Genomic DNA, 13,108 nt, shown 5'->3' with positions numbered 1-13,108 from the left:
TTCAATATTTTCTCACTCAAGGGGCCGATGAACAAATTTCAGAAAGATAAAGTTTGGCACATCATTAAAAGCTGAAGTATGAAAAGAAACAACTTGCTGAGCAAAGAAAAAATGTCAAAGCAATAACTGATCATTTAAAAACGGAATAATAAATAAAGATGACCATTAGCGTGCGAGAGGGTGGGTGTTTGTGCGTCTCGTTCACTTGCGGTCTCAGTGTGTTCACTCACTTCCTGTGACAGTGGGTGAGAGTGTGTATTGGTGTGTGGGGGTGAGGGTTAATGAGAACCCTGAGACTGGGAGTAAGCCAGACTTACACACACACTCTCCTGTCTCACACACACTCACAGGTGCACATTCTTCCCATACACACACACACACACACACACACACACACACACAGACACACACACACACACACACTCTCCTTCACCCCCTCTTTCTTACACACATTCTCCCCTCCTTCTCACACACAAGCCTCACCCTGTTGCCTACTTGGGGGTATCCCATGATTTATCTGTGACCCTCTCCATCCGCAGGCCGCCTCTTCACAAAACTGTTCAGACATGGACTCAGCTTCCACATATACACTGATGACACCCAGCCTTCCCTTCTCGATATTCTTTATTGGGTGTGAGCATTGCTGGCAAGGCCAGCATTTGTTGCCTATCCCTAATTGAGAGCTACACTCTCACCTCTGTGCTGTCCAACTGCTTGTCAGGCATCCAATCTCGGGTGAGCTGTAACTTTTTCCAACTAGATATTGTGAAGACCAAAGCCACAATATTTGCCCCAGCCACAAACAGCATCCTTGCCACTGACTCTACCCTCTGGCTACTATGTCAAGCTGAAACACAATCTTCATAATCTTGACATTCGCTTCAAACTGAAACTCAAGTTCCTCAACATATCAGCTGCTTACTTCCACCTCTACCACATCATCTGTCTCCGCTCCTCCTCTCCTCAATATAAGAACATAAAAAATAACAGGACTAAACCATATGGACCCTTTCAGTCTGTTCCTGCATTTAATAAGATCATAGTTGATCCTCAAACTTAATTCCACATTCCCACCCGATCCCCAGCCTTCTGTCATAAAATGGCCAATTTGAGAAGCGATGGCTAGGAAAGCTGGCAGAAGTAAAAGAGAAACCTTTCTGTCCAGCAAAACAGATCTCTCGAGGAAGGTCCTATCAGTCCTGCTAATCCGGTTGAGGGACAACAAGCTATAAGGGCATAGAGCTGGATAGAAAACGAGAACATAACTTTACAAATCCCAGATATAAAATAAATACCACCTCTTTAAATTCTGTCCAATATGAATAATAATGCATAATGAATAAAACATACACTTTCAGCATTTTTAATGGCCCATCAGCTTCCATAATATCAGCAGTTTACACTTTAGTAAAAGTAAAACAGAAAGTGCAGCTACAGTCTTCTAAATGAATATTCATATTTAACATAATAGTTCATGTTGTGCAATTAACAGATTTGATATAGCTATTACTGAATGCTATAGTTATTAGATAACCTTAGTGTCTACATAGTTGAGAATAAAACAAATCAAGTCTGATAAATACTAACATACTCAACTATATAATTTCAGCAGCATTATAACTTCTGCCATAAATGGTCTTGGTGCAATTGTAAGAGCTGCAAAATACTTTATTTAAATATCCAGAATAAAGAACATAGATATAGGGCAGAATTTTCTGCTTGTCGGGCGGGTGGGCCCGACCCAATCTCCGGCGGGTAGGGAGCCGATCCCTGCCAGCCAAGCGGGCCGCACCGCCATTTCACGTGGGCGGGCCAATTAAGGCCCGTCCAGCGTGACGTCCGGCGGGAAATGCTATGTGCTCCCTGTGCGGGCGGGGGTGATTTCCTAAAAGCGAGAGTGTGCTCTTTCGCGCATGCACAAGTGCAGCCTCGGGGAGATCACCTGGACTTTGAGAAATATTAAAAATAGAAAAAAAAAATCCCTTACATGTGCCCCTCATGAAATTTCATCCCGCTGCTGGATGAGGTTTCATGTTTTATCTATTTGCCGCCGGGGCTCCTGGCCTGCCCACCAACCTTAAGGTTGGACTGGCAGGTCCTTTAACTGTTTTAATGATCCTGTCAATGGCCTCAATTGGCCATTGACAGGTCGGCGAGCCCACAGCTGATTTTGCTGTGCCCCCGCCTTCCTGAAAATTTAAATGAGGCGGGATGATGTCAGAGGTTCCACCCGACATCATCCCATGTCATTTTACGCATTGGTGAGTGGGCCCCGCCCCCTGCTTGCTGATGGCAAGATTCTACCCATAATTTCTGAACAACTTTAAGTTCATTAAGAATAGACTGTAAACTAATGACCTAAGGCATGGATTAGGAATAATGGTAAGGCTAGCAGCCCTCAACGTTATTAAGGTGTAAATTGCAGCCGATGTATGGGAGCAATATTACCTGCAAGTTCCCCTTCAAGCCATATACCATCCTGACTTGGAATTATATTGCCATTCCTTAATGTCACTGGGTCAAAATCCAGGAACTCCCTTCTTCACAGCACTGTGGGTGCACCAACGCCATATGGACAGCATTGTTTCAAGGTTGCTCACTACTACCACCTTCTCAAAGATAACTAGGGATGGGCACCAAATGCAGGCCTTGCAAGCGATGCTCACATTCCATGAAAGAAGTACAAAAAAAAGGTGTAGTTGATGAAGAGTATTGAAGGCTAACAAAAGAGATTAGTTAGAAGTTTGAAATCTGTAAAAAAAAATCAGAGGATGCCACTATACCCTATTGTAAGTCTTAAGTTGGCATGTAACTTTAACAAAGTAGTTGCAATGAATCTGAAGGAATGGGACAAAGACAGAAATATTTTTGTTTTACATTTTGTAGACCTGGCAACTAGATTTAGCCTTTCTACAATACACAGTAAGAACAAAGTGGTTGTTAGAGATAAAATCATGAAGCAATGGATAGGCATCTGACTTGGGGTAACAGCAAAGTTTCTGACTAATAATGCAGGGAAATTTGCCAATGCGAAGATCAGAGACAGGAGTGAAAACATGAACATCATGGTGATGAATACCACAGCTGAAAGTCCTTTCAACAATGGACTCTGAAAGGAGTCATGCATTCATTGATGGAATACTGCATAAAATTTTAGTTGATTATCTAGACTACAAGTTGACAACGATCCTGGCATGGGTGGTTCATGCAAAGAATTCAGGTGGTTGGAGAATATAGTTCCTATCAATTAGTCTATGGACAAAACACCATATTGCTTTCTGTGATGTGTGCAAGTCCTCCTGTGCTTGGAGGTACTACAATTAGTTCCATTTTTTCTGCATATTTAAATGCTTTACATGTAGGCAGACAGGCTTTCATCAAGCTGAGGTTTTGAAGAATATTCAAAGAACAACGTGGCATTATACTAAGACTGTATGAGACAGAATTTAATTCAGGAATTTTGATTTATTATAAAAGAGGTCATAGGGAATAGAAAGGCCCCGGCAAGGTAATGATGGTAGGATAGTACTTAGCAAACAAGGCAATTAAACTGTTAAGATTCACCTTCATGATCTGAATGAGTTACAAAGGGTGGGATTTTCTGCACCCACCCACCACCGTGATCTTCCGGTCTCGCCGCAAGTCAAAGGACTTCTGGTTGGGACGCCACCTCGCCCGCGGCGGGTCCTGCCTGCGAGGGGGCCGGCAAATGCCGTCTAAAATCTCAGGGTCTGAGCATCTGACAGAAGTAAATGAGGCATCTTGTACTTCAGATGTTTATTGTTTTGTGATGAAGGTCTTGAGAAGCAGGTTATGGTGCACAAAGGGCTGGACAGTGGTAATGTTAGCGATCATGATGCACAGGACAAAGCTGTCATGTTTAAAGATCAATTGCATAGAGTGGGGTACTTGGGTCACATATATACCAGAGAGGTCAAGTGCATGGAGGGATGCGACAACTGTGGAACATAAAGGAAAAGCTACTGGCAAGTTTAAATATTGGCTGAATGTTCAGGATGATGGCCAAGAAGCAAGGTCCATGGGCTGGCAGAATACGGTGAAAGCATGGAGACTACAAAAGCACACTGCAACTACTTGAAGTGAATCATGTCAGAAAACGAGCATGACCTGGAGAATGAACGTCCGATAGTACAAGAGGGAGATGACAAAGTAGTTGTCTTGATGGACAGAGAAGCACAAGTAGAGGCTGTAGTGAGAATAGAGTAGACAACGAAATAAAGGCTGCAGAACAGTCTCAGAACAGGACCAGAAACGGGAGTCTTCATGATTGTGAAGTTGGTGGCTGCCAAAAAACTTGAGGATAAACTGATGAGAAAGGCAAACCAAAGGGAATTAGACATTTGGAGAGAGTTTGTAGTTTACCCTGAGGTACCAGAGAAGAGGGCAACTGCTTTTTTACATAGATGGGCTTGTACTGAAAAAAAATACTTTCAGTTAGAACTTAAAAGACTAAAACAAGGCTGGTCGCTAGCGGTTTTGAGGAGCCACTAGGTGATACAGGTATTAGAATGGACTTTCACACAGTTGGCTAAGTAATCTTGAAAATCCTTTTAGCTCTTTGGACCATGGGAGTGAAGATTAATTTGCATAAAAGCTGCATTTCTGCAGGGTAATACTTTTCAGAGGGGTGTTTCTGAAATCATTCAAAGAGGCAGCAGATACAGAAGCTAAACAATTGACTCTATGTCCTGAATGATATTTCAGGGGTCTGGTATTTTTCAGTGAGATTTGTTTTGCTGAAAATTGGCTGTGTTCAACTCAAAGCAAATCCTGCAATGTCTTGTTGGTATCATAAAGGTAAACTTGCAGGTATCTTCATGATGCATGTTGATGATTTGATATGGAGTGGTACTGGAATTTGAGAAATGAGTTATTAATAAAATTAGAGTGGAATTTAAAATTGGAAATCAGGCTTGTGGAGCTTTTAAATATGTTGGTTTAGATATCAAGCAGAGTAGGTTTAACTTTAAATCAACAGTTCCATTTGGAGAATGTCACTCCCATTCCTGGTTCATTGTGACCTCCATTTATCAAACGATTGGGCCTGAGATCAGCTCCGACTGTGTGGGTGGACGCCCAATGCCAGGGGCTATGAAGGTCACAGCGGCCCTCAGCTTTTATGCCTCCGGTTCTTACCAGGGGTCAGTGGGGGATCTGTGTGGGGTCTCCCAATCAGCTGCCCACAGTTGCATCAAGCTGGTGACAGACACTCTGTTCAGGCAGGTTCTGACATTTATTCTTTACCATATAGACAAACCAGCCAGGCTGAGCAAGCCAGAGGCTTTGCACCAATTGCTGGGTTCCCCGCTTCCAGGGTGCCATCGCCTGCACACATGTGGCCAAGCAGTGTGAAAACTTGGTTGGGGGCCGATCGTGGGCAGGGGCAAATTTCTGGGTCGCTCCTGAGCCAGCTGACTGCGCCCGCAAGCCAAACTCAAAATCCTGCTGTAAGACCCCCGTGGAAGCTGGTCTCAGTGACCACCAGTCTGAATTTTTCTCTTTTGACTGTGAGAGGTGCCTGGCCTTTGCCTGGCATCTACCCACAACAACAATATATCATAGCAACATTATTTTAGTGCCTTTTGCATTGCAATATTTCGAAGAGCTTCATATAATAAATTACTTTTGGATTGCAGTGACAGTTATTAATATAAGAAACCGTAGCAACCATTCTGCTCCACAAATGCTCCATAAATATTAAGAAGAATGGTTCTGTTTCTTTGAGGAAGGAACTTTGGCTAGAAAACACCCTAATATTGAATAATGGCAAATAAGATCCATCTACACAATAAGACAAGAACTTTCTTTATTGTTTCATCCTGGACCACAGCAACGAACAAAGCAACTATTCAACCAGTGAACTAAATACTGAAAGTGCTTGAAGACCACCTCGTATTATCAACAAAATCTGAAGGGAATTTGGAAGACATCGATCAAAATCAACCCATCGAATCCTGTACTCTGGAATTGGTGCCTTTGAACTGTTTTATCCCACCTTCTGGTTTGTGTGTGTGTGTATTTAAGCAGGGGGTGTTAGAGGGGTGAGGGGAGAAGTTAGAAGTTAGGGGTGTGTGGAGGCATTGGGGGTAGGTTGCGAGGTGTTGGAGAGATGAGGGGAGGCTGGGGGTTGTTGGAGGGGTGGGAAGTAGGTTAGGGAATCTTGGAGGGATGGGGGAGGTTGGAGCTGTTGGAGGAGTGGGGGAATGTTAGGGGCTGTTGGAGGGTTGCAGGGAGGTCAGGGGGCTGTTGAAGCAGTGGGGGTAGGTCCAGAGGGTGTTGGGGAGGTGGAGATTGGGGGCTATTGGAAGGTCAGTGGCAGGGGTGGCGGGGGGTTTTTTTTGCCTTTGGAATTTCTTATTTATCAATGACATTTTTCCATTTCAGGCTGTAAATTCAGTGTATAGCACAATTTGTATGACAGTTTCTGGGGAAGAGGAAACAATCCAGTTCTTGACTTAAGACCATACTGAATTTATGTATCTTGTATCATTCTTCTCTGAAAAATTCAGATAATCAATTTAATCTACTGTATATTTTTCCTAAGCTGCAGGTGGATGTCTGACTGGCAAATCTTGGGGATAGTATCATTAGCTTAAAAGGAACAGATGCCATTTGTGGTATATTGTGGGTTTGTGCCAGAGAGGTCAGAATGGTAAGGTTGTATTAGCTACAGTTGAATTGTTTTGTAAATGTAGCCACTTTCCTAACATCAGTTGATATCCTTAGAGAATCAGCATTGGGCCTCCAATTTCACAATTGTTACAGTCACTGCCTACTGCATGCAGATGTAATGAAAGAAAGACATAACCTACATTTATACAGCACCTTTCATGATGTCTCAAATAACTCAGCCAATTAAATACTTTTGAAGAAGCCTTAAATCAGCATCCCAAGGTATGAGGAACTAAAAGCAACTGAAGCCTAACTAGAGAGACGAACACCTAAGAAGAAATAGTTGAAGAAGCTTCAGTACAGACTTGGAAGTTGAGGAATCTACCAGAGTGAGTGGAAGTTCACTGGCGAGATTGCTGCAGTTTTAAAGGTTTTTTTAAAAAAGGAAACTTAAGACCAGCAGTAAATCAGTGAAATGCAACACGGGCTGTGAGTACAACCCTTCTAAGCATTTCAGAAATGCCAAAATCTCAGTTTTTATAAGCAATCTAAACTCAAAGGGAAATAGCTTCAAACACTCATTTTAAATAAGGACTGCAGATTTTCCCCCAAACTAAAACAGACGCATAACCAAGTTTCCAAGCCCTCTGCAGTGCAGGTCACTACAAAAAACACTCTGTACCGGCATTGATACATTTGTTGCAAAATACAGCACCTGCAAAGTTTTTTCAAAGATCTGCCCAGCAAGAAGGACTCAGAAAAAACAGAGGGAAGTCAACTGTACCCTAGCAACTGCAGCCTGAGTTAAAAAAAGTTACTGCCTTAAAGCAGCAACATATTTAAAGTGGTAAATACAAGAAGAAAAAAACGGCTATGGATAGTAAATTAGATTTTGCTGTTGAGGATTTGAAATAAACCAGCGAAAGGACAGAGCAAGAATCGGAGCTTTAAAAAAAGAATGGCACAAGGACAGTGCAAGAGCCCCAGCGAGAGCCGGGATTTAAAAAATAATGGGTGCGAGGACAGAGCAAGAGTTCCAGGGAAAGTCAGGGCTTAGAAAAAAAAAGCTGGCACAAGGACAGAGCAAGAGTTCCAGCGAGGGTTGGGGATATAAAAAATAACCGGTGTGAGGACATAATGAGAGTTAATTAACATTTTATTGTGTTTACTTAGATTCCAATTTCGGTGCAGTAAGTAAATAATTTGAGGCACAGTTGCGCTGTTCATACCCGTCGAATGCACATACCATGCCATGTGGGGACTCCAGGACGCTACCCATGTCCTGGACAACTACATGTGCAGAAAATGCCACCAAATGGAAAAACATGAGCTCCATATCTTGGAACTCGAGGGTCAGCTGGTGTCACTGAGGAGCATTCACAAGGGTGAGAGCTACGTGGATAGCACATTTCAGAAAGTAGTCATCTTGCAACTTATGAAAGAGCAGGCAGAGAGGGATTGGATGGCTGTCAGATAGACAAGAATGACAAGTCAGGTAGTACAGCAGACCACTGAGGACATCCCATTTTCTAACAGGTACTCAGTTCTGAGTATCAATGGGAGAAAGGGTTCCTCTGGAAAGAGCAGCGAGAGTCATGACCAGGGCACCATAGGTGGCTCAGTTGTGCAGGGTGGGAGAAGTAACAAGAAGGGAGCAATAATGGTAGGGGATTCTATTATTAGGGGAACAGGCAGATATTTCTGTGGTCGCAGACGTGATTCCAGGATGGTATGTTGCTCCCTGGTGCAAGGGTCATGGATATCACTAAGCAGCTTCAGAGCATTCTGGTGGGTGAGGGTGCACAGCCAGAGGTCATGCTTTACATTGGTACCAACAGTATAAGTAGAAAAAGGGATGAGGTCATGCAGGCTGAGTTCAGAGAGTTAGGAAAGAGATTAGCAAGCAGGACCTCAAAGGTAGTAATTTCTGGATTACTTCCAAGGCCATGTGCTAGTGAGTATAGAAATAGGAGAATACACCAGAAGAATGCATGGCTGGAGAGGTGGTGCAGGAGGGAAGGCTTCAGATTTCTGGGGCTTTTGGACCTGTTCTGGGGAAGATGGGATCAATCCAAGCCGGATGGTCTACACCTGAATTGGACCAATATCCTTGCAGGGAGATTTGTTAGTGATGTTGGGGAGGGCTTAAACTAGTCTGGCAGGGAGATGGGAACCTGAGGGCAGATTTAGATAGTACAAATTCAGAGTAGGGAGTGGGAGACAGAAAATTAGCGGGTGACTTTGAAAGACAGAAATAGCAAAGGTTAAAAGGCTTACAGCACAGGAATTTGGCAATGTTAAAAGGTGTTTATTAAATTGCAAGGAGTTTGGCAAACAAAGCCGATGAGCTAAGGGCACAGACAGACACATGGCAGCATGATAACAGAAACTTGGCTTAAAGAGCAGCAAAAATGGCAGCTCAACATCCCTGGCCAAAGGGTTTTCAAGCAGGATTGACGGGGCTCAAAAAGGTGAGGATGTAGCATTATTGGTTAAAGAATTAATTACAGCCGTGAGGAGGGATGATATACTAAATGAATCATCAACTGATGCCATATGGGTTGAGCTCTGGAATAAAAAGGGGGCAGCCACACTGCTAGGAATGTACTATAGACCCCCAAATAGTGAGAGGGAGATAGAAGAGCAAATATGTAGGCAAATTTCTGAGTGCAAAAACAGTAGGGCAATAATAGTTGGGGACTTCAACTACCCTAATATCAACTGGGATACGAACAGTGTAATAGGCACAGAGGGCACAACATTTTTGAACTGCATTCAAGAGGGCTTTTTTTAGCCAGCACGTAACAAGCCCAATGTGACGTAGTGCAATTCTAGATTTAGTATTCAGAAATGAAACTGGGCAAGTGGATGAAGTAGTAGTGAGTGAACATTTTGCAGATAGTGACCAGAATACAGTTAGATTTAATATAATTCTGAAAAGATAGAACAGGTGTATAAGTTCTATATTGGGGAAAGACAAATTTTACGAAGCTGACAGGTGATATGGCGAAAGCGGACTGGTTACAGTTACTTGAAGGGAAATCAGTGACAAACCAGTGGGAGACATTCAAAAGTGAGATTCTATGGGCACAGTGTATACATGTCTCCAGAAGGAAAAAGGGCGGTATTGCCAAATTTAAAGCCCTTTGGTTATCTGGAAGTAAATAAGGTAAGATAAAGCAGAAAAAAAGCTTAGGACAATCATAAAAAACCTAATACTGTGGAAAGCCTAGAGCAATATAGAAAGTACAGGGGCGAAGTAAAAAAGGTAATTAGGAAAGCAAAGAGAGGATATGAAAAAACATTGGCAGGTAAAATCAAAGAAAATGCGAAGAAGCTTTACCAGTCATTAAGAGCAAGAGAATAACTAAGGAAAGGGTAGGGTGTACATGGTAACTTGTGCTCTGATGCTAAAGATGTGGGCAGGGTTCTCACTAATGAGAAGGATGAAGCAGATATTCTAGTTAAAGAGGAGGAGTGTGAAATATTAGATACAATAAGCATAATGAGAGAAGATGTACTGGAGGGACTGACATCCTTGAAGGTGAATAAGTCACCAGGGCTGGGTGGGTTGGAGCCCAGGCTGTTAAAGGAGGCCAGGGAAGAAATAGTGGATGTTCTGAGGATCATTTTCCAATCATCAATAGATACAGGTGAGGTATCAAAGGATTGGAGGTCTGCGAACGTTGTGCGATTATTTAAAAAGGGTCCGAGGGATAGACCAAATAATTATAGGCTGGTCAGTCTGACTTATGTGGTAGGCAAATTATTGCAATCAATCCTGAGAGACAGGATAAACTGTCACTTAGAAAGGAATCAATTAATCTGGGATAGTCAGCATGGTTTTGTTAGGGGAAAGTCGTGTCTTACTAATTTAACTGAACTTTTTGATGAAGTAACAAAGATGATTGATGAGGGTAGTGCAGTGGATTTTAGTAAGGCATTTGACCAAGTTCCCACATGGCAGACTGGTCAGAAAAGTAAAAGCCCATGAGATACAAGGGAATGCAGTGAGTTGAATTCAAAATAGGCTCAGCAACAGGAAACAAAAGGTAATGTTGATGGATATTTTTGCAAATGGAAAATGGTTTCTAGTGGCGTTCCACAGGGCTCATTTTTGGCTCCCCCCTTGCTTGTTGTATATATTAATGATTTGGACTAAAATGTGGGTTGCATGATTGGGAAATTTGCAGATTCCACAAAAATTGGCTGTGTAGTTGACTGTGAAAAGGTTGTCTCCAGAATTATATCAAAGGTTTGGTTGAGTGGGCAGAAAAGTGGCAGATGGAATTCAATCCAGATAAGTGAGGGAATGCATTTAGGGAGGGCAAACAAAGCTAGGGAATACACAATAAATGGGAGGATATTGAGAGGGGTAGAGGAAATGAGAAACCTTGGTCTGCATGTCCTGAAGGTGGCAGGACAGATAGATAAGGTGATAAAGAAAGTATATGGGATACTTCCCTTTATTGGATGAGCTACAGAATACAAAAGTAGGGATGTAATGATGGAACCGTATAAAACATTGGTTAAGCCATAGCAGGAATTTTATGTACAGTTCTGGTCGCTACATTGCAGGAAGGATATAATTGCTCCGAAGAGTGTACAGAGGAGATTTGCAAGAATGTTGCCAGAGCTTGAAAATTGCAGCTATGAGGAAAGATTGGATAGGCTCTGGTTGTTTTCTTTGAAATTGAGGAGGCTGAGGGGTTACCTGATTGAGATGTACAAGATTACGAGGGGCCTAGATAGAGCAGCAGGGAGGTCCTGTTTCCCCTAGCAAACAGGCACAGATTTAAGGTGATTGGTAGAAGGATTAGAGGGGACATGAAGAAAAACTTCTTCACCCAAATGGTGGTGGGTGTTTGGAATTTACTGCCTAGTTTGGTCATGGAGGCAGAAACACTCAACTCATTTAAAAGGCATCTGGATCAGCAGCTAAAGCGCTGCAACCTGCAAGGCTGTGGACCAGGTGCTGGAAGGTGGGATTAAAATGGCAGCCAGTTTTTTTTCTTTTTCAGCTGGCATAGACACGATGGGCAGGATTTTCGGGGACGAAGTTGATGGGCTGGCACACACAGGTGCGCTTCTGATCGGTGCCCCCAATTGGGGGTGTGGCGCCATTTTATGTGGGTGGGCCTTACGTGATGTCTGCACAGAAGCACTGTGCCCTTCCTAAATGTAGCCTCAGGGAGTTTGGATCTAAATGTAAAAAAGCTAAAAATAGAAAAATTAAATTTCCCTAACATGTCCCCTCATGTGACACTGTCACATGAGTTGGGACATGTCCTTAATTTTTACAAAAACTTTATTAAAATTTTTAAAAACCGACATGAAACCTCATCCGGCCCGTGGATGAGGCTTCATGCTTTTTCTAATTCACGCCAGGGCTCCTGGCCTGCCCGCCAACCTTAAGGCAGATCCTTTAATTACTTAATTGACTCTGTCAATGGCCTCAATTGGCCACTGACAGGTCGGTGGGTGCGCAGCTGATTTTGCTGCATCCCCGTCTACCTGAAACTTTAAATGGAGCGCGGTGACATTGGGAGTACTGCCCGATGTCACTGCGCATCATTTTACACGTAAAATCCTGCTCGATGGGTTGAATGGCCTCTTTCTGTGCTGTAACTTTTCTATGGTTCTATGGTATGACATCTGGATGAATGAAATGAGCTGGGTTAGATGGCCTTTGTCATCCATAATTATCTTGCAAATAGGGAGTGGAATCATGGCTAGAGTTCTGTTTAGTTTGTTGCTAATGGAAGTTTATTGTGAGCAGGCTTTGAGGGGTGAAATTGCCAAGACAGGAGTGTGTAATGGGCGCATAGTGAATCAGTAACTAAAGGTGCATTACTTATTTTGGCATAAGATGATCCTGCCATGTGACACTACAGTATGTCAAATCACAGTACCACCTACAGGTGCAATACCATTGGACCATGCCCCATTTTTAATATATAATAAATAATATACACATAAAAATCCAGTAAAATGTAACATAAGGCTAAGTTTCTTGCATGTATGTTGAAGTTTTAATTTTTCTTTAACAGTGTGCAGAATTAAATTTTAAAAACAAAATTAAATGAGGCAGAGCAAGCACCAAGCACTTTTCAAATGCTGCATAAAGCCATTGCAAATCAGCACGCCAGAGAACTAGAAAGTTGGAATAAATATTTTACACTCCAGCAGTTTTGACAGTTACTGTTAATTTTGACATCTTCTTGGCCACTGTTCTGGGATTCAGCTAGTAAATAATTGCCTTGTATAAGATTGAAATGGCCATTAACTGCATCGATAATATTAAGAATGAACTTTGCCTCTAAATAAGTGAAAATTTGACATTTGTTTAATCAAGCAGAGCAAGTATAAACATGAAATGGCAAGTCAGATTCACTAAAGAAAATATGACATTCCATGTTAAGTAAAGGTCAGGTTCCATTTGTGGTCATAAATTACAAAATTGAATCTTTAAGTA

The 13,108-nt window shown here is 42.4% G+C and overlaps 1 protein-coding gene across 1 annotated transcript in view; it reads right to left on the bottom strand.

Moving 5' to 3' along the window:
* The window catches only part of LOC121279750 (receptor-type tyrosine-protein phosphatase gamma-like), a 783,231-nt gene that overhangs the window by 17,598 nt on the left and 752,525 nt on the right, over positions 1–13,108 (bottom strand). The window lies entirely within an intron of this gene.

The sequence above is a fragment of the Carcharodon carcharias genome, chromosome 7, assembly GCF_017639515.1.
Source record: "Carcharodon carcharias isolate sCarCar2 chromosome 7, sCarCar2.pri, whole genome shotgun sequence".
NCBI classification, from domain to species: Eukaryota; Metazoa; Chordata; class Chondrichthyes; order Lamniformes; family Lamnidae; genus Carcharodon; species Carcharodon carcharias.
Note: the sequence above shows the minus strand (reverse complement) of the source record. Positions and strands in the feature narration are given on the sequence as shown.